This window comes from Plectropomus leopardus, chromosome 6 (genome assembly GCF_026936395.1).
Source record: "Plectropomus leopardus strain MGB_pleo_1.0 chromosome 6, ASM2693639v1, whole genome shotgun sequence".
Taxonomy (NCBI): domain Eukaryota; kingdom Metazoa; phylum Chordata; class Actinopteri; order Perciformes; family Serranidae; genus Plectropomus; species Plectropomus leopardus.
This window is the reverse complement of record NC_142181.1, coordinates 32,148,182-32,174,485: the sequence shown is the minus strand read 5'-3', so window position 1 is coordinate 32,174,485 and position 26,304 is coordinate 32,148,182. Positions and strand designations below refer to the sequence as shown.

At 39.2% G+C, this 26,304-nt stretch overlaps 1 protein-coding gene across 5 annotated transcripts in view; it reads right to left on the bottom strand.

Annotated features, from left to right (window-relative positions):
- slc8a2b (solute carrier family 8 member 2b) overlaps positions 1 to 26,304 on the bottom strand; it is a 264,636-nt gene that overhangs the window by 155,785 nt on the left and 82,547 nt on the right. For 4 of the 5 annotated variants that reach the window (XM_088079255.1, XM_088079257.1, XM_088079256.1 and 1 more), the window contains one exon: positions 9,123 to 9,160. The gene's annotated coding sequence lies outside the window, so the exon portion shown is untranslated. Of the gene's footprint in view, positions 1 to 9,122; positions 9,161 to 11,122; positions 11,144 to 26,304 lie in introns of those variants that run through there. The other variant, XM_088079258.1, reaches the window with a different exon arrangement.

The following is a 26,304-nucleotide window of genomic DNA, read 5'->3' as shown; positions in this document are numbered from 1 at the left end:
ATGTGAGGAGGAGAAAGGGAGTGAAAGAAATAGCTGCAGGGAAGACAGACAAAACTGTGAAAAGGAAGAGAGGGAAGGAGGACAGAAAAGATGTGAAACTGTGGGCGAGTGAAAGAAAAATCAAATATGAGGAGAAAAATGCAGGTGATGGAAACTAATATGAGTAAGAACCAAGAAGAGATCAGATGAAAAGAGCTGGGGGGGGGGGTATTCATCACGTAGGCAAAGAAGGAAACCAATCAGCAGAATAATTGTTGGCATTAGGAATATCTATAATTAGCCATTTAACTCACAATAGAAATTTTGACAAATTAATGCCATCAGTTTAACAATTAAAAAATACATAATAGGTATGATATATTGGCACTGCGTGGGGAGATGATGAGACAGCAGTCTGTCATACGGCGCCAGGGCAATGCAATGATGTTGCTCCTGGGACACGATGCAGCAACCCTCAACAAGCTAATGACCCCGAGGCAGAGTTGGACAATGAGAGCGGTCAGTTTAATGTCTGCACAGTTAGCACCAGCTAACACGAGCTGTGGGGCACAGCTCAACCATCAGATGATGGAGAGCCCAGTGTGCCTCCGACGGCTTGAGAGAAGTTGTGATATTTCATAGTTTGTAAAGTCGACTATATATATATTGCCTCACTGTTGTGTGCCTCCGCACACCAGTCAAGTTGCACTCACAGTTTACATCCATGTCTGTGAAAACATGGACGCTTCACACACAGTTTCTACAATTGGCACAGTTTTAGGGTGGTTCTTAAGGGTTCTTGAGTTATGGCCAAAAACATGTTGTACGAGGTCATTGTGCAGAATTCACAGGGATTGACTGATTACGTGTGAACTGTTGTGATCACAACATCCCAGTAACATTCCTGTAAGATTGGCTGATGTTACCTAGTTGCAATAATGTTTTAAGAAAACACTTTAATCTAATGTTCAAAGAACCTTTTAAGGATGCTTATCTTTTCAAATAATGTTCCTGTAAGGCTAAAAGCAGAATAAGACATCATTTTTTAAACTACAACATTTTGATGATGTTTTGGTGATGCTGACAGATCATAGAATGTTCTTTTAAAAAATGTTCCCAAAGTCTTACATGAAAACATTTTTAAAGCAACATTCAGAACATGTTACTTCGGACTGAGACTATACAACATTTTTTTTTATGAAAATGTAGTGTAATGTGATATGTTAACCAAAAGAAAAAAAATAAATGAACTTTTTGGGATGTTAATAGAGAATGATACCCTAACTTTAAGAAGACCATTCTGGAAATTAAAAGGAAACTTGCTCCTGAAAATATTGTAGTGATTGCATTATACCATTCGCAGAATGTTTTTGGAATCAAGAAATGCCAGCTTGGGTAACAAAATCCTGGAGGGACTGATTAATGATTGCTTAACGAGGGTCAGCTATCGGTCATGAAAACAAAATTAGCATCCCTACTTCGCACTGTACATTTTTGCAAACCACCGATTTGTACATTATCATGTGGTGGATATGTTGAAATTCATGTTTCTTTATGTTTCCAAAACACTGTGGTTAACATATGGCACAAAACCCACTTGGTTATAGTAAGGAAAAGATTGTGTTTTGGACTTAAATATTATTTTGGTGCCATAGTCTTGGCTGAAAATGCAGCAATTCCTCCCTAAAAAACAACTGTTTTTGTTGTTTGTTGGTCTTGGGACAGTGATCTGCAGGCATCCGCTGCCTGGCAGCCGTCTCGCCTGGGTTTCAGCCTGGGCCTCACACTGTCCACTTATGAGACGTACAAATGAAACCTATCAGTGGTCTGCAGGAATGAATTATGCCAACATTTCCTCAGGCGACTGGGTTGAGAGACGGGAGGAATGAGACAGAAACAGAATCAGAGGAAAAAAGTGAGAAAGAGTTAGAGTTTGGACAGCAGGACTGTGGGAAATAAAGGAACAAGAAAGAGAGAAAAAAGCCAGAGGGAGAGAGCATCCAGACAGAAATGGATGGCAGAGAGGAGGAAGGAAGCCAGCAGAGGAGGAGAGAGAAAAAAATCAGCCTACTATAGTGAGAGAAATATAGGGGAGTGGGACGAGGCAATGGAGTGAGAGGAAAGAGTTTTTAGTCACAGAGGAGCTCCTTTTTTCATCAACACACTGTTTTAAATTCACCTCCAGACTCACAGTGCAGGAGAGCTGCTCCTCTACACACAATCACACTCCACACAGCAACATCACCACCAGCTGTATCTGACTTCAAGGATGGCCTTTGACCACAATCTGTGCCACCAAATAATGTAATAATATGCAGCCTAATAGTGCATAGTAATGAGACACAGTCAAATACGAAGTACCCTGGAGAGCTCGCGCAATAATGGCCACTGCAGAATCAGCACCTGGACAGCAGCTGTGGCTCTTCAGTTTGTAATGTTTAAAATCTTAAACGCGTAGGAATTGATAAGTATTCACTTCCTCCTACTCTTTTTTGGACAAGATATCCTTATGTTGTTTAATTAATATATCTGATGGGTATCCTGGTGTTGTTTTTGTTACTTATGTTTTATTTTGTTTTATTCTCTCCCATTTTATTTTGCACGTTCAAAATAAAGATGCAAAACAACAACAAAAAAATCAGTTCAAGGGTGTGTGATCAATAATAATATAATATGATAATTCTGCCCATTCAACACAGTTGGTTGCAGAATAAGATGTTATCCATTTCTTTTTTGCTGTTGGACATGACAGATAAAAATAATATGTAAATAATTGTAATTGGGCAAGTTAGTTTACTTTAAACTGACTCCACTGACAAATATAAAACAGCCCATGGAATAAGTTAAACTTCAGCTTGGAAGAAATCTTTTCATTTTCACCCAAAGCATGATCTTTTCCCTAAAAACTTAAGGGAGATCTAACTGAAAGCCCTTAAGGCAAACTTCTCCCAGCAGTCAGAAAACAGATTAACAAAATCATCATTTAGCAGAAGTATAAAACTGTCAAGGATCACAGATAAAATCATTGTTTTTATCTGGTGCTTTTATTTTGAAACACCTCTTCCTCTTGGGTCAGAGCTGTAGACTTGAAGCTTCTAATGTTAGCAGATAAATGAACTGATTGCTGCATGCAGCGCCGTTAATCGACAAGGAGTTATTCACTGTGAGCTACAAACAAATTAACAGCTTTTCAGGTCATTTATTACTTATATTTGCACAGTGGTGCTCCGTATTCACAAAATGCGACCAAATAGTCCCAGTCGGAGCTTTGCAGATACAAAACCACACAGCCTCAGCCGCTCAGACACTCATCAAACTCATTAAAAGTATGACTGTTACTGCTCTACCAGGTCAGCATTGTTCCAAGGATCTATGAGCAGGGAGCAAAACTGAAACTAAGAGCCTCCAGGGAGAAAGGAGTGACGGGGCTTTATGAAAAAGTTCCACAAAAAAAGTTCCCACTGTGGAAAAAGATGAGAGAGAATACAAAGGGATCCTTACAGAAAGTCTGTGTGTGTGTGTGTGTGTGTGTGTGTGTGTGTGTGTGTGTGTGTGTGTGTCTTTGGAGAGGTTATGAGACTAAATGGTGATAAAGACAAACATATCGTTTCATCTCTGCTGTTTCCTGACCTTATTGGGATGTGTTAAGTGAGGGTAGCCACAAACACACACATATTTCAGCAGGGGATAACATGTGTGTGTGTGTGTGTGTGTGTGTGTGTCTGTGTGTGGGAAGAAAGGATGAAGGAAAGCGTGTCCTCTTACGCAAACATACACCCACATAAGGACAGGTCCTCTTTAAGTTATCATCAATTAAATCCGTGTTATGGATCACTGTTTCTCCTTACACACACACACACACACACACACACACACACACACACACACACACACACACACACACACACACACACACACACACACACACACACACACCCCTCCCCTTTGGTCTCCTTTCAGAAAGCCAATTACTCTCCATCCCCTTCCCCCCTCCACCACTGTATCCAGGCAGAAGTCACTGGAGACTGCACACAGAACAGCAACCTTTTCCAGGCACCAGATGATTCACGTCACACCCTGTGTGCCGGCGTTCATTGCTGCACTAACTACACACACACTGACCTGATACAACAGCTTGAAATAAGACAGGAAGTTGATCAACCTGGGAAAATTGATGACCCTGTTCAAGTGTTCTCCGACGAGACAATAAAGCGTCCAAACATCATACAGTCTAGAGACTCGCCGGACATAGACTTTTATAAACAAACTTTAGGTAAATTGGCTCAAATCTACTTTGTTACGTGGTCTTTAAACAAAACTTGATTTCACTAGTTACTGAGAATCATTCTTAATGGGTGTTTTTTTTTTTCATTAAGCAGACTTAAAATGGGTTACACACACTGTTGTATTGGGCATAAAGAATAACTTTGCCAGGATCAGAAATCCAATACCAAGAGCTGTGACTAATATGACAGAAATCTGAGTCAGATTCATTGATTTTTATGTCTTTTTCACACACAGGAGGAATATTAGAGCTGTCTAATGGAGAAATATTGATCATGCTTCAATCATTTTCATCCAGTAACCTAAAGCTACTGGGGTGCATCAGTCAGTGTTGTTCAGTGTTCAAGTAATGAATTGGATTGTTGCGAAGCGGCAGTAAAAAAGTGATGTCATTTTGTCCCTGGAGGTAATGAGGTTACGGGTTCAAATCCCCTGGCTCACCCATTTATATTCTACAAACAGGGACTGGAAGCAGAGTGGAAATATGAAAGCCTCGGGCGAACAATGCTTGAATGATTAGAGGAAAAGGTGTGTGTTTGTGTGTAAGTGAGGGAGAAGGCAGGTAGTGATACAGAAACACTGTGCATGAAAACTGTCTGTGAGTAAAGATGTATTTCAATTCGGCTGTTTTTACTGTTAGCGCATTCAGAAGCATTATACTTTGCCTGAGATGTAAACGTTGGCCAACCAGTGAAGAAAATATACAATAAAAGCTGATGAAAACACTTCCCATCACTTCACCCCAACAGAAATCCCTGCAAAACATCTAAAACCTCAGCAGCATCAGGAGAACCTAGTAGTCTTCTTCGTAACCCTAATTCAGGTTAAAAATACCAAAAAAGGATGGCTGAATCATTTTATGTGGTGCACAGCATGCACCAAGAGAGCTCAGTCTGCTGTCTCTACTGGTGGAACAGGCAGTGGTGGAAGGAGAAGTTACAGGACTGTAAACAGCTGGTGGCTGGCAGGCAGAGAGAGACTGTAGGGAATAACGGCATGTTTTTGACATCGAACTTGGTGAATTAGGGATTTATTTCAACCAAACCAGAGGTGGCGATTGTTGAAATAGTGAATTTACCTACTAGATTACTAGCAAGAGTAACTAAGATTGTTTGATGAGTTTTATTTTGTTTCTGTCAAGTTTGAATGAAGTGCAAATTATGAGTAGTTAGCAAGGCAATTAAGCCTCATTAGTCTTCTGTGACTGAGAGAAAGTTGAATTACAGTTGCATTTCTCTGTTTAATAAGGAAAACAGGTCATACACCATATACCCCAGTGAAATTTCAGGAAGGTATGAGAATTACATTCCATCCAAGCCTAACATCTATACTATCTTTACATTAAAATGGCCATCACAGACTAATTTAATTTGCCATGACTACCACAGAGACACAAACACACACATAGAGACACACACACAGTACACACATTCCCATTAAACAAGCTGCATTGCAAGAAATGTTACTCAGAGGCAATAAAGTGTAATAAAATGTGAAACAATAAGAGTGATAAAGTGCAAACGAAGGGGAGGTCATCCAGTCTGCCATAAAAATGATCATACAGAGAGAGAAGAGTAGAAATGACCTGAGCATTAATCACTGTGATGATGAGGTAATTACTCTAATAACATCTCGTCCCCTTGGAAGACTGTCCACGGTATTACAGGTCAGTCCTCCAATCAGAAGTGATACTCATTTTTCTGTCTGAACTGTGCTAATGGTGCCCAATCACTGTAACCACTACGTTTCAGAGATGAAGAACAGGAAGCAGGACAGAGATGTGAAATGACTGAGGGGCACCAGCTTTGTAATCAGGGAGTAACGGACTGAAATATGGTAGGAGAGATAAAAAAGAGGGAAGCAGAGATGTGAAAAGAAGGACAGAGACAAAACAACACAACCAGGTCATTTAAAACAGTAAAAGCACTGAATAAACAGTTTCAGGTTACAAATCAGTGTTTTTCCGATACTGTCCAAATGAAATTCAGGTGTTCGCATCCTCACACAAATTTTTAAGGGACAAAATGGAAAACTGTTCCTTAATAACACAGAGTGAGCACTCTGTAAGGAAGACTTTTGTCCCACTAACATTCCATCCTTTTTCTCTCCAGTCTTTTGTGCTTTCCTTATTTGGCAAAAGAAACAGACCGGCTGGTTCCGCAAATATGAGTGTGGTATGTGAGGTTCGCAGATGTCACTTTGCAGAATGTCTGGGTATCTTTGAAATAAATAAAATTATTGTAAAGCAAAGACAAAAAAACATAACAAAACAGAAGAGGCAGAAACAGAAAGAATAAATGGAGAAAAAGAAAGCAACAAACACAAAGGTGTTTTGTTGCTCGTTGCTGTCACTGGAAGGGAGTCTCTATTCTCATGTCACATGCTGTTAAATTACATGACATCCTGAAGGGAACACACACACACACACACACACACACACACACACACACACACACACCTGCTCACTGAGTACTTTGACAGAATGACCATCAACACCACACACAAACGTTACATGCATGAAACAGCAGTAAACACACAGTCGCTTATTCACACAGGTGTTGTACAGCAGGAGCACATAGAAAGATGCTCTGGCACTTTTTTGTCACGCAAGAGAGACTATAAAAACAATTAAAACAGCCAAAGTTGTCATATTGACCTTTAAGGTGTTGATTCATGGTGTTAACTCATGCACTGAGTAACATGCAAGTAAACAATTGACCTTAGAAGTGCCGATGTGGCCTCTGAGCAATACAGAGACCACTGGGTCTAAACATTCTAAAGCTGCTAACTGTTTAAATATACATCACTCTTCTGATGGTTTCTGTATTTGTGATGCATTCATAAAGAAACTTTACAAAGTCAGCCTGTTAAACTTTGCAAGCTTGTGGCATTTATAATGCCAGCAGCTATGTTTTCAGAGTCGAGCCTGTAAGAGGAGATTGACCTCTGCATGCACTGCAACCTTTTCAAAGAATCAAATTTTTATATGTGGCTTCATTTGCTGGTAATTAAATAAAATCATTCAAAATACAAACTGCTTGTGTTCATTTGACAATTCATGCAGGGTTTCCCACATATTTATTTTCTGTGGCAGCCCACCACAATATCATCATTTGCTGCCAAAGTTTAATTTCCTATTTTAGGAGCTAGACGGCGCATTAGGAGCGCTGTTGTCATATTTATACCATATTTTAAGGCACCACATTCTCGTAGCGCAGAGTAGTGCTGGGCTGGATGGTCTTAAATTTGTGTCACAGTATTTTTAAAAGTTCTTGTGGATTCACTGTATATCTCTGTATTTTTCCTCCTTTGTATAGATTTACAGAGGCTTATCCTACTGTCAGGAGTTTACGCACAATTCTCTAAATCCAAGATTGGATTAGACTTTTGATTTTAAGATCACAGTAGCATTTGTTTTCTGATTTAAACATTTTTGAACATTTTAAACCAACATACCGTCCAGCATTAGCGCAGAGCATAGTCAGACAGAGCGGCAGAACACCAGGTGCAGTGAAAGTAAAATGTAACAGTTTATTAATACATACAGAAGGGGAAAGCTCTATTTGTTACAACAACAGTGCTCTCATTTTAGCATTGGCCAGCATTTCTCAAAAAAAACCAACAACAACATCCGTGTTCCAATGGAAACCATGCATTTAGTGATCCAGTACTGGGTCTAAAAGCTTTCTTTCATTCCTCTGAAGCTGCCACTTCCCTAATCTAATCCATTGATCTCATCTGATCAGCTCTGATTGCTTTGCCCACAAACTGCACAATTGATCCATTCTCCATCCTGCAACTCAAACTCAACAAACTTCTGCTGAGGGAAAAAAAAACAAGTCATGGAGAGCTCCGTCTGCACTACATTAACAAACACACATAAACCTAACAGAATGATCAGAAAGGAACATACACTAAAATGTTTGCTGAGATTTGCATGGATTAAAATTCTGTGAGAAACACTGTAATCTAAAGCAAATTACAACCCACTAAATCCATCATATCATCAAAAACTACATAGATAGGACAAAAATAATAATTTATCGTCCATTTTCACAGATATTTGTCTTGCATCCTCAAGCTCTCAACAATGAACAGAATATCATAAGAACAAAAACACATTCACATTATCACATCATTCATTCAGAGAAGCTCTTATCCAGTCACAGTATATGTGTGGGATGTAATTCCTATTCATGTTGAGTGGCTGATTGAAAGTTCATTTGTGCATTGTGAGCTAGATTTTTGGCTGACTGGTGCGTAACATTCCCAACATGATGAAAGTATTCATAAATTCTATTTAATAGTTGATGGTCAATTATAGATGACCATTATATGTAAACATGCCACCCTATGAGCAGTGGTTACATAACCTTCAAAACAAGCCAAAACCTAGTATTGAGAGTGCATGCAAGTCATAGCTGCACTCTGACACTTAAACCACACACTACACCTTGCTTACACACGCCCATTTATATATGTAACTACACAAAGTAATAGGGAGCAAATACACACACACACACAGAACAGTGCTTGGTTTGCTGGCAGTGGATAACAGCAGCAACATGTTTAGTATTCACAGAGCGGGAAGGAAACCAGAGGAGAGAACGAGCTGGCTTCAGTAACAAAGCAGCTTCTTCGTGACTCCCTCACTGACACTCTTGTTAGGTGTGTGTGTGTGTGTGTGTGTGTGTGTGTGGCTGGATCTCTCCCCATGAAACATTTGTTCATGCATAAACCAAATGCTCATTACAACTTTGCGCAAAGTCAGTTGTGCCTCATTCTGTGTGTGTGTGTGTGTGTGTGTGTGTGTGTGAATTGGCACCATCTATTCCCAAATCAATGCATAGCTTACTTACCCAAACCAAACTCATGGGGTCGTGGGGGTTCAGCTGCCCTGCAACAGATAAGGACATATAATCAGTGAAAGCCTTGAACTCAGTTAATGACAGTAACAAACAGAAGGCAGAGAGTTTGATAATTTATGTTTTGATTTATGTATAAAGACATTTACTGGACTTGGTAAATGGATTTGCACTTTGAAGCGCTTTTCCAGCCTTTCGGCATCAAAGCATTTTCACACTTCATGTCACATTCACACACATTCACACACTGGTGGCTGGGGGCCACAAAGGTGCCACCTGTTACACAATTTTTATTAATTCGTATACAGTCACACATGGATGGCACAGCCTCCAGGAGCAATTTGGGGTCTAGTATCTTGCCAAAGGATACTTTTACATGCTGAATGGAGAAGCAAATCAGAGTGCAAGCCTTTTGAAAGACTTGAGAAAACACTTTTAAGACTGAAATCTGACATCCTCTCACTTCTGAAGAGAACGTGAATTTTAGGTCACACACTGTAAGAGTTCACAAAGACTGTGGATCTTGCAGGGTCACTATTTGCAAAACCACAACTGGATTCATTCTGAGACATTTTCCCATCCTACTCCTGGTGGAAAATACAATGCCAAACTCCTTTTGACAAATACACAATTTTAACACAAAAACACACAACTCTAGAAAGACGAGATAAAAGTCTACACGAGTCCACAGTACTCTTGGCTACTTCATAATCCATGAAGATAAACTGTATTAGTGTACAAATTTTACATTTTGGATTTTGTCCCTTCATCTTACAACCAGCCTCCATTGGTTAGTTGTGCACTTTTAGTGGAAGGAGACCGTATAAAAGGTGAAGTGTTTCAAAAATAAAGATTTCTCACTAAAATACCTGCTAGTTGGCAGACCAGACACGCAGAATCAACAGACTCTCCACAACTCCATCAATTTCTCCTCCTTTTCCACAAAACAAGAGAACCTTGTTCACAGTCTTTCGCCTCCCTGTAGTCCCCTTAATGTTTACTGTCTACCCGTCTTTGCTGCTTCCTGTGCAGATAGTGCAGCTATACTTCGATATCTGGATGAGCCAACACAAAAAACTTTGATAATATTCAATAATAATAATAATAATTCAATATAATTCAATATAATAATAATGATGAATCTGAGTAAGGCCAGAAGCCTAAAAACACTGGTCTTGCAATTAAGTTGCTATAAATATTACAACTGTTGTTGGAGTGCCAACCTTTTGATTTTGTGGGACGTCAAGACACAAAAAAGACTGACTTAAGACAGCTTTGACTGAGTTTTATGACCAACAAGATCACAGAGGCATGCATCAACCGAGGTAAAAGTCCTTTGGTTTTACTCTGACACTATAAATTTGTCTGCGACAGTGAAATTGCTTGTGTAAAGCCGGCATAAGATGCAATGTCACTCCTCAAATGAGGAAACTACATCACATTTTCAGCACAGGTACAACACACACATTTACACACACATGCATTTCCTCAGAGATCAGTCTGCCACAGTGCAGCCTTCTGTCAATACCAAACCAATTTGTCTTCAGCTTCAATGTCCTGAGACACTGGACCAAAACAAAAACTGTCTCAGATCAATAAACAACCTGTTTGGCTGAGGAGGATTTTTTTCTACGGCAACTATAGAAAATCATTAAGAGAATCAGCAGTCGATAGTTCTATTAAAACAGAGGACTCGAGAGGTTTTTACCTTTGTGTGTGTGTGCGTGCATGTATTTTCATTACACCTGCCCATACTGAGTTAGACAGTGACAATCCAATGATATGCTTCGGTCTGAGAGGTTTTATCAGCTTTAATCCTCTAAAATCCATTAAAACTTCAGTTCTTTATTGATTTCAGCAGCCACTGGTGTGTGTTTCTCAATGAAGTTTAAAGTAGAAATGTTAGTTTCGGTTAATTTTGCATCTGACAGCCTGCCACTCATTAATCGGTAACTAACTAGTTTGTTTTTTTTATGAAAAAAGTGCAAAATTACCTTAATAAAGGAAGCCTAACTGATTAAACAGTTAACTGTTGACGTCCCTCGTTTAAAGAAGAACATGCCAGGGTTAATCCAATGTTAACCTAGAGAGCATCCAGCCTTAGAAAGTGTGGGAACTTGAACATCTCAGCAGGCTGCGGTGGCTGATGTCTGGGCGCCAAATACGTGATTCACAACCCTGTCTGTCTGTTTGACTGTGTGCCTGTCTCTCAGGCTAACCGTCTGTCTGTTTGTCTGTCCGTCAGTCTGGCTTCCTCTCACTGGGACGTGTCTGAGATAGCGATGAGGGCTTCCGTCTTCACAGAAGGCTGTGTAGATTGGATTATTGATCCTTGTGCACAAAAGACAGAGAAAAGACAGTGTATGTACGTGTGAGAGACACACAGGAGAAAAAAAAGGAATAATGAAAGAAAGACCAAAAAGGTCAGAAAGAAAACACCCAGCGCTGAAGCTGTCAGCTGACAGAGGAAAGAAAGCTCCATAATGACAAAGAGAGAGACGATTGTGTTGTCTGAGCTTTTTATCAAGCACTTAAAGACGCATTCAAGTCCACTGTCATTTCACAGATTTGATCAGAAGGCAGCTTTGTTGTTGGCTGGGTGATGACAGAGGAACATCTTGGCTGACGGGATAAGATGAGCAGCAGGGACATTATTACCTCCACAGCATCTATACAGAGACTGAGACTGCAGTTTAGGACTGTAGAAACAGGCTTCTATTCTAGGAATTTGTGCAGCGGGGTAAAAACAAGACATATAGGATTTATTTTAGGCTCATTTTCAAGCGCCACTCAGACAGATAAAGTCTGAGTAAGACGTCACAGCTACAGTGGGTGTACAAAAAAAGATGGGAAGGTGGTATGTACAAGGAATTCATGACCTTGATATTTTCATATACAAATATGTGGCCTTGGTGTATCATTACAGGTTTCCTTATCACATTTATAATTTTTTTTGTCAGTCTACATAAAGACGCAGTCGAGGAGATTATCGAGCAAACACACTGCTGAGCGTCATAAACATGCAGCACAGAGACAGGGAAGAAGGAGAAACGCAAGAGACACACAGAAAGAATAAAGGACTTTAAAGTGCGAATATTGTGTGACATAACATTCTAGGTGGAAGATTTGTTATCCACAGCAACATGAGTTAAGTTGCATTTTGTTTTTTATGTTTTTTTTGGACACACAGTGTCTGCAATTGCAACTTAAAATTAAAATTAAAATAAAAGTGAGTTTAGGTCCAGAGGTAGTATAAAGGAGGATGTCTAAAATCAGCTGGTGTTGAAAAGACATCCACAATGACCACATTTCAGCAAATTCTTAACCTTATACAGAGGTCCTATGGACATCAACATGAGACTACAGAAGACGTCATGAAAGACGTCTTTTGGACATATCTTTCTTTGTAAAAATAAAGATATGTTCTTGCTAAATATTGCAGTTTATTGGTTATAATAAAATTTTGGTCCCTCTTGACCATGGTCGAGTGTTAAGAGTTCCAAAACAGCTGCATCTGAGATAGCTAGATGTGTGAATATGTCCCTCTAGACTTATTTTGATAAAAGCCCTTGCAAAATACTGATAACATATTCAATACCAAAAGAAAACTTGAAGTTGAGGGCATACAAGTTAAGCTTTCATTAGAAGATAATTATAGAAAAAGGCTATGACATGAGGACAACTTTTCTTTTCTTGGTTAGTAGCAGAAACAGCAGACTGACTGTAGTAAACATTAACAACATGAAGTTATGAGAAAGAGCAGCTTGTACCATCGTATTGATGCTGTGGAACATGAGTACTGAAACTGATTCTTATATTAAAAATTGATATATTTTTGGAAACACTACTATGGATATAAATACACCGGGCAGCAGCCAACGTCTGACTGTAAAACTGCACTGTACTCTACATATTCAAAACCACAGAAGTAAAAATAGATTCAGTCTCTGGCTACTCACCAAACTACAGAACATCTCACTGCCTTGATGATGGACGATGGACGGCTGCCAACATCTCAACACTCAATTGTTGTTTCCCATAAGCAAAAATAGTGGCATTCAGAGGATTTCAAAGATAGAAGGAAAGAGCTGCTCTCTCCTCAATCACAGTGGCTCCAAAACATACCACATCATTCACTGGTTGGTGGATGCAGTGAAGCACAAAAGCAATTAAAAAAGCACATAAATGCCGATATTGTGAGCCCTTTTAATTAAAGCATTCCTCACACGGGATTAGGATTGACTCAGCAACGTCAAGTGCACAAGCTCTTAACGAACATAAAGCCCAAATGCAACAGAAGAAATGCTTCAAATGATTCGACTCTCGTTTGAATGCTTTTGTGTTTCACTGCAGGCAGACGCAGCAGTGACACCTGCAGTTCAGCAGTCTAGTTAGAAATGACATACATCATCAGAAGTATGTCAGTCAAATCGGATTTGGCTGTTCAATGCAAATATTTGACTATTGGTTCTTTTTTTCCCATGTAGAGTTTGAGAGTTTGAACAGTGTTCAGTAGGTCGTTTAGAATGACAGCAAAGTTTATGTAATATAGGAAACAAGCTAAATACGCCAATGAGGGATCAAAAAAATGTGCAACAACATTTTTCATCGATACTAGAAGTCAAACAAAAGCCACTGGCTGTGTTTTATTAGGCTGCTGTGAGCTGTGAATTCACCACTTTTAAGGAGAAGTCAGGAGATAACGTTATCTCAGAGCCTGACCGGCTCCTCCTCCAGGCCGCTGCATCCTGTCTGCAATAGCCTACACCAAAGAGTAGCGTGAGAGTGAAAAGCTCTCCCTCTGCAGCAAAAACTGGGAACTGAAACATCCAGAGGTACACTAGTTATTTGACATAACTTCCTCTGATTTAGAGACGTGGTTGTTATAGTGAACTCCTGCCAGCTGCTCAGATTTGGAATATACAGAGAAACTATGGTGAGAGAGAGAAGACAAACATTATAAAGACTAAAGCCAAGAGACACAGACACAGGAGAGAGATGATATTTAGGGAACCTGCTATACCTCAATGTGAAATTAGAGAAATTAGATCTGCGTACACACAGCCGTCTTACTTTCTCAACCTCGTAAAAAGCATTTTTTTTTACTGCAAGGGGATATGAAAAACTGAGCAACTATAATTCATGTTGTTGTGTTACTGCAATGTGTGTGTCTGTGTGAGTGTGTGAGAGAAGGGAGATCATAAGAACACAGAGGTCAGCGGGAAAGAAAGAAAGAGTTGGTGCATCTGATTTGTTTTGGTTTTCTTTTTCTGTCAACCGCACTTCATCTCCCCTGTCTCGTTATTATTATGTTGCCAAACAAACAAACACACACACACACGCACGTACGCATGCATGCTCACACACAAAAATTCACAGGACAAATAATATTTCCAGGGTGCAACAGTAAACAAGAGAAGCAGGTATGAGCCAATATCAGGACACAAAACCAATCACACACCTGCACACACACACAATGAATCCTGTCACAGGGCACATTAAATCGCTACGACTCAACAGTAAACAAGAGACTGTGTTGCTTCCCAGCCAATAATATAGCAGCGTAAATACCTATTCACACACACAAACACACACATAAATACATAAAGAGAAACTCAACAAAGTGAAACACAGATGACACCTTCACTAAATGAGCTGAGTGTCCGGCGGCTGGAGCAGGCTGCACATAAAACTCATACCGACTCTCTCTCCTTCACCTCTGCTGCTCTAAACAACAAAACAACCCTGCTGCTTGAGCCAAATCTGTAAAAAGCTTATTTCACTGCTGGGAAGATGGTCTTTTTCTAAAATAAGGCTGTTTCTGCTTCAACTGATTCTGAAATTGGTGCCACACGACCAGAGAAATAAGAGACAAAGAGCTGAGGTGTTTGCTTTTGCTCAAGAGGTTTTTTTTTTTTAAAAAACAACAACAACAAAAAAAAAAAACTACAACTACCAGAATTCATTGCACCACAACAGACTAATAAACGCAACTGCTGGTTGGTGACATAATGCAAACTCATCTGTTTCAAACTCAACACAATGGTAGCCAGCTGGTAAATGATCTTGTATTACAATGTGATGATAAGCAAAAATATATGTCTGAAAACATTTGAGGCGAGAAAAATGAAACACCAACAGAATTTAGTTTATATTTGATCAGAGCTGCTTAGTTTTACCATTTGATCTCATTATTTCAGCCTATGTTTTCACTGTGCAGGAAACAGCATGGCACCCACTTCCTGCTCTCAAAGTGTTGCTATTGTAGCTAAACATAGCACTATAAAAGGTTTCTGAAAACATTTTAAGAGAGAAATAGGCAGTGCAGTGACATAATCGTGATTCGTTTGAAAGAGAGAGAGAGAGAGAGAGAGAGAGAGAGAGAGAGGTGGGTCTTTCTCTAGATCTGCTTTTATACTCTGTGTCCACCCTGACGACATGGGTGGCAGGCACGAAAATGAAAATGTAGAGGAACAGCCAATAGTAGTGTGAGCAACAGTCACGATAGCCAGTGAAACCCAGCCAGATGACATGTTTTGCATCATCCGGAGGAGTTTCGCTGGAAGGGAAAAGGGAGATCTGGGTGCTGATGAGATGGAGCTCAATGACACATACTACCCACATCATTATGCTACAAAGCTGGGTGAAAATCAGCAAAGTATCCCTTTTAGGAGATAGGGAAAGCAGTGCATAAACAGTGAAGGATGCTGGTCTCCTCACTTATACATACATTTCATTAAATCCATCCATCCATACACTGAAGCACATGCAAACTTTTGTTCTGCTCACCCTACTATAACTTTTACTTTCAACAAAGTGTGACTGAAACAAAAACAAAAGCCACCTTTTTAGGCAGTGTTGATCTGGCTAATAATGCATCAGAGATCAATCAGTAGCTGTCATATCAGCCTACGCTAAACTAAACACACCAGAATCAGTTTGAACTGTTCATATTGCAGAATGTAATGTTTCCCTCTTCTTCTTCAAACAAGAGTTGAAAGTTGTTATTTTTTTTGTTTTGTTTTTTTTAATCAAGATACCAGAAAACTTCAATCCAACTTTAACTTGACATCTCATACATAAAAACTGGATTTCAGTCTCTCTTCTGATCCAGTCAGAGCTCTTCAGAGTCAGATTACATCAGACAGGACGCTACAGTGTTAAGTTATTTATTGCCGCCACCTTGACATCTGAACCACTGCAGGTGAAAGTGAATGTTGCATCTGTATATGAGTGTCTCTGTGTGTTTCTGAGTATAACAAAGACAGGAAAGAAGTAAAGGACGGATAACAGGTTCAACTCTGAAATCTAATGAGAGGTTACACCCTCATCCTGGGACACAGGCTCATTAAAACATATTGCTACTCATCATTCAGGAAACCATTAGCATGAGGCCGTTGGGTCCGGACTCACACTGCTGTTAAAGAGACAATAATGAGGAGACAGAGATGGTGGGAGGTGGACACCTGGAGGGGAACAGAGAGAAAGGCCCAGACACACCAAACCAACATCAAAGAACTACTGCAGGGGTGTCAAAGGTTTTTTGAATGGGGGCCAGATTAGATCATGTAAAAACTCCTGGGGGCCAGCTGCTTCTCGCATCAGATTGTTCTTTAATATTTTAATACCCAAAGAGAGACAAACACAACTGTTTGATCTTTCATGGTCAACTCATTCAACTTTTCATAGCTTCACATGCTGTTTATATGCTGTTGGTCCTGCATATTTCCTACTTGATGCATGTACAGTTTAAAGTGGTGCCATTGTGAGGTGAAAGGAAAAAGTGATCTTGCTTGATTAACCAATATTGTGTGGCAGTTCATAAAGTATATTTAGACAGTCAAGCCGAGAGTCATTTAAAATTAGTATGTGGGCCACAATTGGCCTCCGGCCGGACCTTTGTAATGCCTGAACTAGTGGCAACAAAGGCCGAGTGCTGTTTGACCTCATGATGCCTGTGCTTCAGCCACAAAGTTGCACTTGAACACACTGCAAAGACTTCAGCCAACAGCCAACAGGCACAAATGTTCTGCACGTGCATGAGAAGCATCAACCCTCCATACCAGCAGGCGGCAGTAGTCTGTATTCATCATTCAAAAAGAGAAGACTGACAGGACCGAGTTAGTCAGTTAGCTCATAAACAACACAACTAGATGCTCTAAGACCAAATAGCCTAGGGTTGCTATGGTAGGAGATTTTCAGAATAATATCGATCTCGGAAGCTATGACAGTTTCAAGGCATGACGTTTTATGGTATTACATAATTATTATTATTATTATCAGTTAGAATGACCCTGAAAGGAATATAAACAGAAAGATTTTACGGGGGGTTGAACAAACATTTTTATACTATAATTTAAACTGGAAAGTATTGTTTAAATGGAAGTATTTACAAAAAGTCTTCCCTCTGAAAATAACTTCAATAAAGGTGAGATTCTACAATTTTTTTTCAATACTCTAGATAAGCAAATGTATACGGCATGATAACTGTCGATTTTCATACCACATTTACCTTAAAACTGGTATACTGCTGCAAATCTACCATGTACAGGTGAACAAAAAAAAACAAACAATAAGGAAACGTTTCTGCTAAAAAAAACTCACTGGCTAAAAGAATATATATCTTACCTCATATAAAAAGTATGTTTTGATCTCACTCCCTCTTGACTTTAGCTGTTTGTTTGATTTACTCACTTAAGTTTCTCTTTTCGAGCGCTGGGCTGAACTGCCAGTCAGAGTGATTTCTCTCACAGCTGGCTCACATGCTGAATCAGCCAAAAAGCAGGGAACAAGGGCTGACTTGTGCCGACCATGTGGGACACACTGCAAAAACCTGGGGCGACAGACACTCGATGACACTGACCGAAAGCCGACCATCGCCTTGGTGTGTCTGGATTGCTCCTCTGTATTAATTCGTTACTTTCCATAAAAAGAACCATGTGGCAGCAATTCGAAGGAAACTGAACAGTAAGTGCAGAGATGCTTCTGATGCAACAAGAGCCTGAAGACTAAAAGAAAGAACCTAAATTGAAAATGACAAGTTAGTGGAGAGGTCTGGGGAGTGTCTCACAGGCCACAGCAGGCGCCAGATGAGAAATATGGATGTATTACTGGGTGATGGATGGAGAATTTAAAGAGCTTTGAAAGGGTGTAAAAATGTGTGTGCAATAATAACAATTTATTAATTTGATTGGATGTGAGGCAATGCTCTCATTAAAAGACTTGCATATTTTTAACAAGTTATCTTGTTCACTATGCTGTCTTAATCAGTTAATGAGTCACTTAGTATGTGTGAAATTGATTTCTTGCAGTGTTTTTACATTGGACACACACACACACACACACACACACACACACACACACACCTGCACCAATATGACCTAATGAATATAGAAACATAGAAGTAGGGTCTGGAAGAACACCGGATTAAACTAAATAAAACATTTTTTGTGTGGTGACAGCATAACTGACAATAATTATTAATCAGTAATAACACTAAAAAAGCCCTTCCTTATAATTTGTGACTGCTATGATGTTGATGAAGAAGCTGAATCACCCACAGGTTCCTCGAAGTTTCTATTAAATTTATTAGTGTCCAATAAATGTGACATTTCCAGGCACAATTTTCATCAAGGGTCAAGAAATGTGACCACAGGGAGATACTTTACCTAAAAAACTCAGACTTATTTCACAGGTGTGAGCAATTAATGGCCTCAGTTCTTCTTTTCCTGTCTGGTGACAAACATCTGTCAGGAAATGTCCTCCTGATTAAGTTCTAAGGACCTATACACCCTGTCAGTTTACAGATCATATCTACTTTTTGACAGGTCAACATAAGAGAACCTACTACATTTACGATTGATGTGATTAATTCAACTAATCAAAATATTAGTTATTAATGCTATGATGTAATAGACTAGCATAGTTTAGTGAATTCCATGCATGTTTTGAGTGAGTATACTATAACTTTGAAGCGTTAATCCGCCCCCTTGCTGAGAAGCTAGCACGACATGGTTGGAACAACTGGGTTCTAGTTTCAGATGATACCATTATCATCGCTCTAGCTTCACATTGTGATCAACGCGCTATCGCCGACAGCCTTATAAAAACAAGTCTGTAATAACAGAACAAAAGTTCACCGGTAAGCATCGTAATCTGTGATTCTAATACTAATCTTTACTTCTGTTCTGCATTATGCAACTCCTTCTATGATGAAACATGCTTGAATAAAACAGGTCTGCACAAAACTGGTGGAAACTAGGGCTAGACCCAAATATTCGAATTATTTGTTATTTGGGTAGGTATTCGTTATTTTTAGTTTCAGCATTCAGAGCATTCTTTTTTTTTTTAAATTGCAGAGGACAAATGCCATTTCAGTGTTTGCGATCCTGCTGCTGCACCTGTCACACATACACAGTGACAGGAATGATCATTTTAACCAACAGATATTAACGGGCTTATTTCATTTATTTGAGCCATTTTGGTGTCTGTGTGAGCAGCACTAGGACACGAATATGTGAGCCCAAATGGAGCCCTTTCCTGCAGCACAGGAAAGGGCTTTTTAACTTTACAAACTATCAAGTATCACAACCGCTGAGTCAGAGGCACACTGGGCTTTTTCTTTCACCTAACACTGAAGCTCTGTGGCGCACAGTGTCTCTCTCTCACCTGATGCACTGAAACTGTCAGGGGTCGGGTTCCCATTTCTCCCTCACCTCCCTCATCCTCCTTTACCCGTGAAGCACATGGTCTCTCCCTTATCTGCGCTCTGGGGTGCAAAGTGTCAGCAGGGTGTCTGTCAGCCCAGAAAATGGTATTTCGGACAGCCATAGTGGAAACACAGGCTGGGTTTTTAGATAGCACCAATGTTCAAGGAATCCTTAACAAAACTGGTTGAAGAACCAGAGCTAATTTGGTGGAAAAGAGGTATAAACAAAAATAATGAGGAACTAAGGTTATGAAATAAAAATAATTTTAAGAAAACAACAAAAAAACCTGATCACTGAATTTTTAGGTTTACCTGTCGTGAAGAAAGTCACAGCAACTTTTCAGCATGTTAGCGAATCCTTTATTTCCCCCTCCGCGTTAAAGGATGTGACATTTTTGGGGGCGTTCCATTAAAAAATGACTGTATCTTTAAATGTTACCTCGAGCATCATCAACTACAACTGTGCGGTGTTGGAAAGTTACTGCAAGCTTCATAATACTCTACTCAATCATCCTAATCTGGGTATTCACAGTAATCAATCATCTATTGGTGTACATGAGCCTCGGTCTCATCTTAACCTCATTTCTCAGAGCAAACTACTGAGTGACTGGTCAATTACCAGTCCTGCTGCAATTCCTCTCTGAAGAAGCTCTCATCTGGTTAAGGACCAGACCTCAAACCTCAGCAGGCTGCACCTTTTAGCTCTAGTACATTGTTGGAGCAGCGCAGAAGCTGTCGTGCATGCAGCAGAGCTCATTTAACATAGGAGGTGGAAGGAGATGGATATATTAAAGTCATATACAATGGTGGAGATAATTGAGGATTCTGCTCCCACTGGATATCTGCCCACTGCATTAGAGGTCAGTCAGAAAATATTCGGTACATTGCGGATGGTGCTCGCTCAGTGCTGAGCTCCGCAGTTACAGAAAGATGGATGAAAGGAGGAGCAGGTCATACTGAGGAGCAGCGTCTGCATTAGTGCAAGCACAATGTTACATCCTTACTGCCTGTTGTGTGGTGGCGGCGTTTAGCACCAGACCAGAACAGTCAATTACCAGCTCACTACCACAGAGAATAAAGAGCTCAATTTCCCCATTTGAAAAGGAGGAGAGAAAAAGGGGTTTCTGACTTGTTTTAGTGGTTTCACGTCTGTTTTAAAAAGCAGCTGCACATCCATTATGAGCTCAAGCCACCAGAGCATTTCAATTCCCACATCCACAACCACAAACAAGGCAATTTACAAGATTCAGGGTGAGGTCCGGCAATCAGCTGGATAAGCCTGCTCAGCTGCTGTGGATTCATATTGATTTAATCTCCAGAGAAATCTCCACAAAGTCTGAGGCTTATTTCTCTTTACTTATTTCTCTACACAGGGAAATTATTTAAAAAACCTAAAATATATATCTGTGGTTAATAAGCTATCTATTCTCCCTTTGCTTATGACTCTGCAAGAATCTGTAGGATTCAAGGTGACATATTAGCAGAAATGAAATATAATATAATAAGTATGTTTTCTTTAGTGTATAAACAAGTGGAAATTATTTACATTTTTGTTACCATAGAATGAGCTGTATATCTGCATACAGGGTTGCCACACATTTTAATGGACAATATTACAAAATTTAGAAATAATTTCACTGTAAAATAACAGTAAAGAGCTGACACCAGCAAAATACCATAATTGTACAGTGTCCATACTGTTTAATGTTATCATAAACGCAGCATATTTCTGTGTTAACCACAGGGCTAGATGAGTATATTCCAGTAATCTAATTTTACTGCTGCCTCCCTTATTGTGTGCAAGTACCAGTTAAACAAGAATGTTGTTTCTCAGATGCAAACCATTACATCAACATTACCAAAATAATTTGTCAAAAAATACCCATAAATAGGCTAATTGTTTGAGCTACTCAAATCTTCTCCTCCTCATTGATATCGGTCAGTTTGATATCCAACATATGCAAATATTGGTAAAAAAAAAAAAAAAAAAATATATATATATATATATATATATATATATATATATACATATAATTTTTGGGATGTTTTTGGGCCATGTCTTATTATGCTGCTCTTTGCCTTCTCCCCGTGTTTTTCAAGAAATCAAACCAATTTGCTCAGGTTCAAAGGGTTAACCAATATGCTTTCTCCATTTTACCCAATATCATCGTTTGATTTTACTTTGTTCTGCTCCACTCTTAAAGGACCGGCAAAATATGCATACTGGCATGGCTACGCATTGGCATGGAGTAAAAATGATGTTTGATTCAGGTGGATATGCAGTTCTTTAGTGATTGATTAGGGGAAATTTGGACCCCCACAAACAGTATAACAAGTTGACAACTCTGTCTTATATCAGGCAAATCCTCACTGCTAGATTCCACTAAATCCTACACACTGCTGCTTTAAACATTTCTGTCTGTATTCTGCAGAAAAGGTCACCCATTTATCATTACATTCTGCTTATTCTCTGAAAATAAGGTCAAACGGATGGGAAAACCTCCAAAATGCACAAACAACAGGTCCCATTTTAGTTTTCTATTTGCATGTTTCGCATTTCAGGGAGAAGTGCCATCTACAGGTCAGCCAACTGCTGCTCTGATTTTATGTATTTTACCAGGCTGATGCTTTCTTGGCTGACTGTTGCACCCAGTTTGGATCAATTTTGATCATCAATTCTGATATACAAGTACTACATTTGACACATTATATATTAAAACAGTCTGTAAGACCTATCCGATGTCTGATTTTCAAACATTAGCAGCTCATTTTTCATTTAAAAGAAAGAGAATAGCTGAAGTGAAATTTGGTATGACCTTCTGCTTCCTGCCATTATTAGCTGACAACCAATACACACACTCAGGCAGGGCACTAATTGAATTACAGTTGTTTTTTCTGCAAGCTGCTCTAGATAAACCCCATCAGTGGAGACGCTGCAGTCGTGGATTCTCCCTGATGTCTGGTGTCCCAAAAACACTGAAGACGGAGGAAGCAAGTGAGCACAGAGACATAAATATCCTCGATTTGTTTACGGAGAATTGTAGCGTTTAAGGGGGAAAGAAAAGGGGCGGATTTACACTGATAGTTCAAAATATGTTCTGTTCATGACAGACTGGCCATCTGTACAACAAAAGACAAATGACAACAAAGAACAAAAAAAGTCCAATAATCCAAAAAAAAAAACATGAAGTACACAGAACACAATGCAAAGTGTAAAGGAAAAAACATCATGACTTAATGTAATGATAATTCATTCATTCATCTCTTTTGTAGGATCTTCACAAGATCAAATCTGTATAGACATTATTCTTCCTGTAGTTTTAGGGTGTGGCCTCAGCCAACAAACATGCTCACCCAGAGGAAATAAAATTATCATTTCCTTTAAAAAAATATTTAAAAAATAGATAAAAATTCACTTCATTCATCTGATACTTAACTCCAGACACCAAATGCTGAGTGAAGCGGCTCGATTTATGGCATCTTTATTATGTGCAGTATTTTCCACCATGTACAACACAAAACCACTGCATTCCTGACTGATCTTTTACTGTCAGGCAGTGCATTTAAACTCTTAACATTTGGTGTCATGGTTCTGGCTTACAGCGAGATGAAAAGAAGCCGATTTAATGAGAAACTGCAGATTTTTATTTTATTTAGCTATCTGGTTCACTGCGGGAGCCACCGAGAAAACAATTAAACACTTTGTGGAAGCAAATATGGATCCAAATAAAGAATAAAGAACATTCTGTTAATCCCCACTGCATGAATAAATGTGGTAAAAATCTGTTAATCTTTTTAGTCTACTGAGTTAATGAGGTGTGACTGATTTTGGTGTAGTTAGAGGGAATAAGTGGTGTTTCTATGATAGAAAGCCAGCTACACTTACCCTCACCACTCTGAGGTCATAAAAGTGTTTTATTTTTGTAATTTTGAAAGCAATCAGTGCAGACTCCCTCACACATGTATTATAATTTAAGGGTTATGTATGCAACATGCACAGTTTTTATAGAGCAGTAAACCACTATTTGCGATTAGCGCAGTAACAGCGTCCTGTGCAGAGAATAAAGTCTGTGTGTGTTGTGTTCTGAGCTTCTCTGTGTTTTGCTGCGATAAGTCATGCTGCCTTCATGTGCTCCTTGGTAATATCATATTTACCGTATTTCCAACTTACAAAACACATGAATGGTTCTCCAAAGTCATAATAACAAGTGGGAAATCATGAAATTTAGATCATACCTGAGTTGCATGAAGTTTAGGGCAGCAGAAATGGTGGAAAGCATGGACACAGTGTCACCAAGTGATGATAAAAAAATATGTATTTAGTTATTTTGTTCCTATCATTTACTTTTAGCAGTTGCACATTTTAGTCTATGCATCTATTATATGTAGCAGGCAAGCAAACTTTTAACTATAAAAGCATGACAGGGTACAGAGTACACTAACATTGATAACAACCTTATTTTATAACACGAGATGCAAACTTGACATCATAAATATGGTGGGCAAAAGTCAATGATTGGTCAATTTTTTTTTTAATTGTCCATGTAGAGAGACCAGGATTATGAAATACTATAAAAAATATAACGTATAAAATATCTTGACGAAATTTAAATTCTATTTGAAAAATAAATAAACTGAGAGGCAGCTATCAACCTCTTCTTTAAACACTTTTAGCATTAAAATGTAGCCCATCTTCTTCGTAGCTTCCATGTTGTTCCCATGACCTCAAAGCACATCAACACAACAAAGTCCAAGGAACGACTTCGCAACTCAGAAATTACGACCTCCTGACATCGCGTGAATCCAACATTAAAACCATTCGCTGCTAGCCACCAGCTCAGCCACCTCCATGTTAAGAAGCATTTACAGACAACTAATACGCTCTGTGTTTTGCATTGAGCCCCTTTAATCTAAGTTTGAACATAAGCAGAAAAATGACATCCACTCATATGTTACTTGTAGCCAATTATGGCAATTTTATGGTCATTCTTCTGAATGTAAACCTCTAACATTACATTAGATAAGTCTGAAATCAAGTTTAAGTCACCTGATCTGACTAATATTCTATGATGAACAGCATTTGCTGCAATAGTGTTTTGCTGTGCTGTGGTGTAAGAGGTGAAAGAACGGACCAATTTATCATGTGAAAAGTCGATGTATCGTACTGATAGCAGCCACTTCATCACACAGTCAGACACATTCATCACCTTGTTCAGGAACATCCTGTATCTGATATACTCACAGAGAAAAGACCTTTTACACTGTGGGTGCCTTCACAATACGGTACTTCATTACCAATTATTTCCTCATTTGTCTCTTTCTCCTTGTCTCTGTTCATTCTTCCATGTTCCTTCACTCTATCTCTCAGTTTCCATCCTTTAGTCAGTTCCTGTCAAGAACCGCTGACTTTTTAAATTAATTTTCATCACTGTCAGTACAGTGTGAGCATGTCTGCATTGCCTGTGGTTTTAGCAGGACTTTCATGCATCATAGGCACATCATGAAAAAGAAAAATTGATGATTTGTGTCACAACAAAAACTGGAGATACTGGTAATAGCTGTAGATGATTTAAATTTTATTTATTGACTGCAACAGTGACAAAATACACATTTAATTTGCTCTTACAACAAAATATTAAACAAGATCATCTTCTTTCTGCTGTTCTTGTCACAAACAAGGAAATGTGCGTAATGAGGCTTTAATATGTTAACGGTTTGCCCATTAGAAAGCGATGTGGGTCTAATGATTAAGTGTCTCCAGAATGAGCACAGAAACATGCAGGGCACGTATCGACGTTCACTGTGAATAAACATGGATTTTATGATACGCAGGCAGGACCTGCTGTAAGGATGCTGTGCATGCCTGTCAGCACTGTCATGTATTTTAATTAGGAAAGTGTGGGTAAGCACTGATTTACTATTTTTTCATGCTACACTGTGTATCGACATTTTTAATGAAACAGCACATGGACGGCTGGTTTGTATACGAAAATGATATTAATATGACAGGATGAATAAAGTCAGCCTGACTGGACATGGTGAACATGACAATACTGTAAATGTGTTGGTGCATTTACTTGTGTGAGTCTGTTTTAGTTGCAAAGCTAATTAAGTTTTGCGACTGTGGGACAAAAAAAGTTTGACTGACTAGTCAACATCACAAACTAACAAGACATTAGCCAAGCTTGTTTTTAGTAATGGTCATTTGCCTCCTCAGAAACCTTCTGCTTCTCAGCCATCTTCCTCCAGCCAGCTGACACTGTTTAGGTTTTTATAGTGAAAAAAGTAGGCTTCATATAAATACTTCCTCATTTCATTTCTTCCACTGTGGTGCTTTCAAAGACTAACTAACTCTGCCAACTAACTCTCCCTTAATCAACCCAAGAAGTAAACAAATGTGGTGTGCACCATCTACCCCCCAACTGAAATTTGATATCTCTCACATAACCTGTGACACTATTGCTCCAT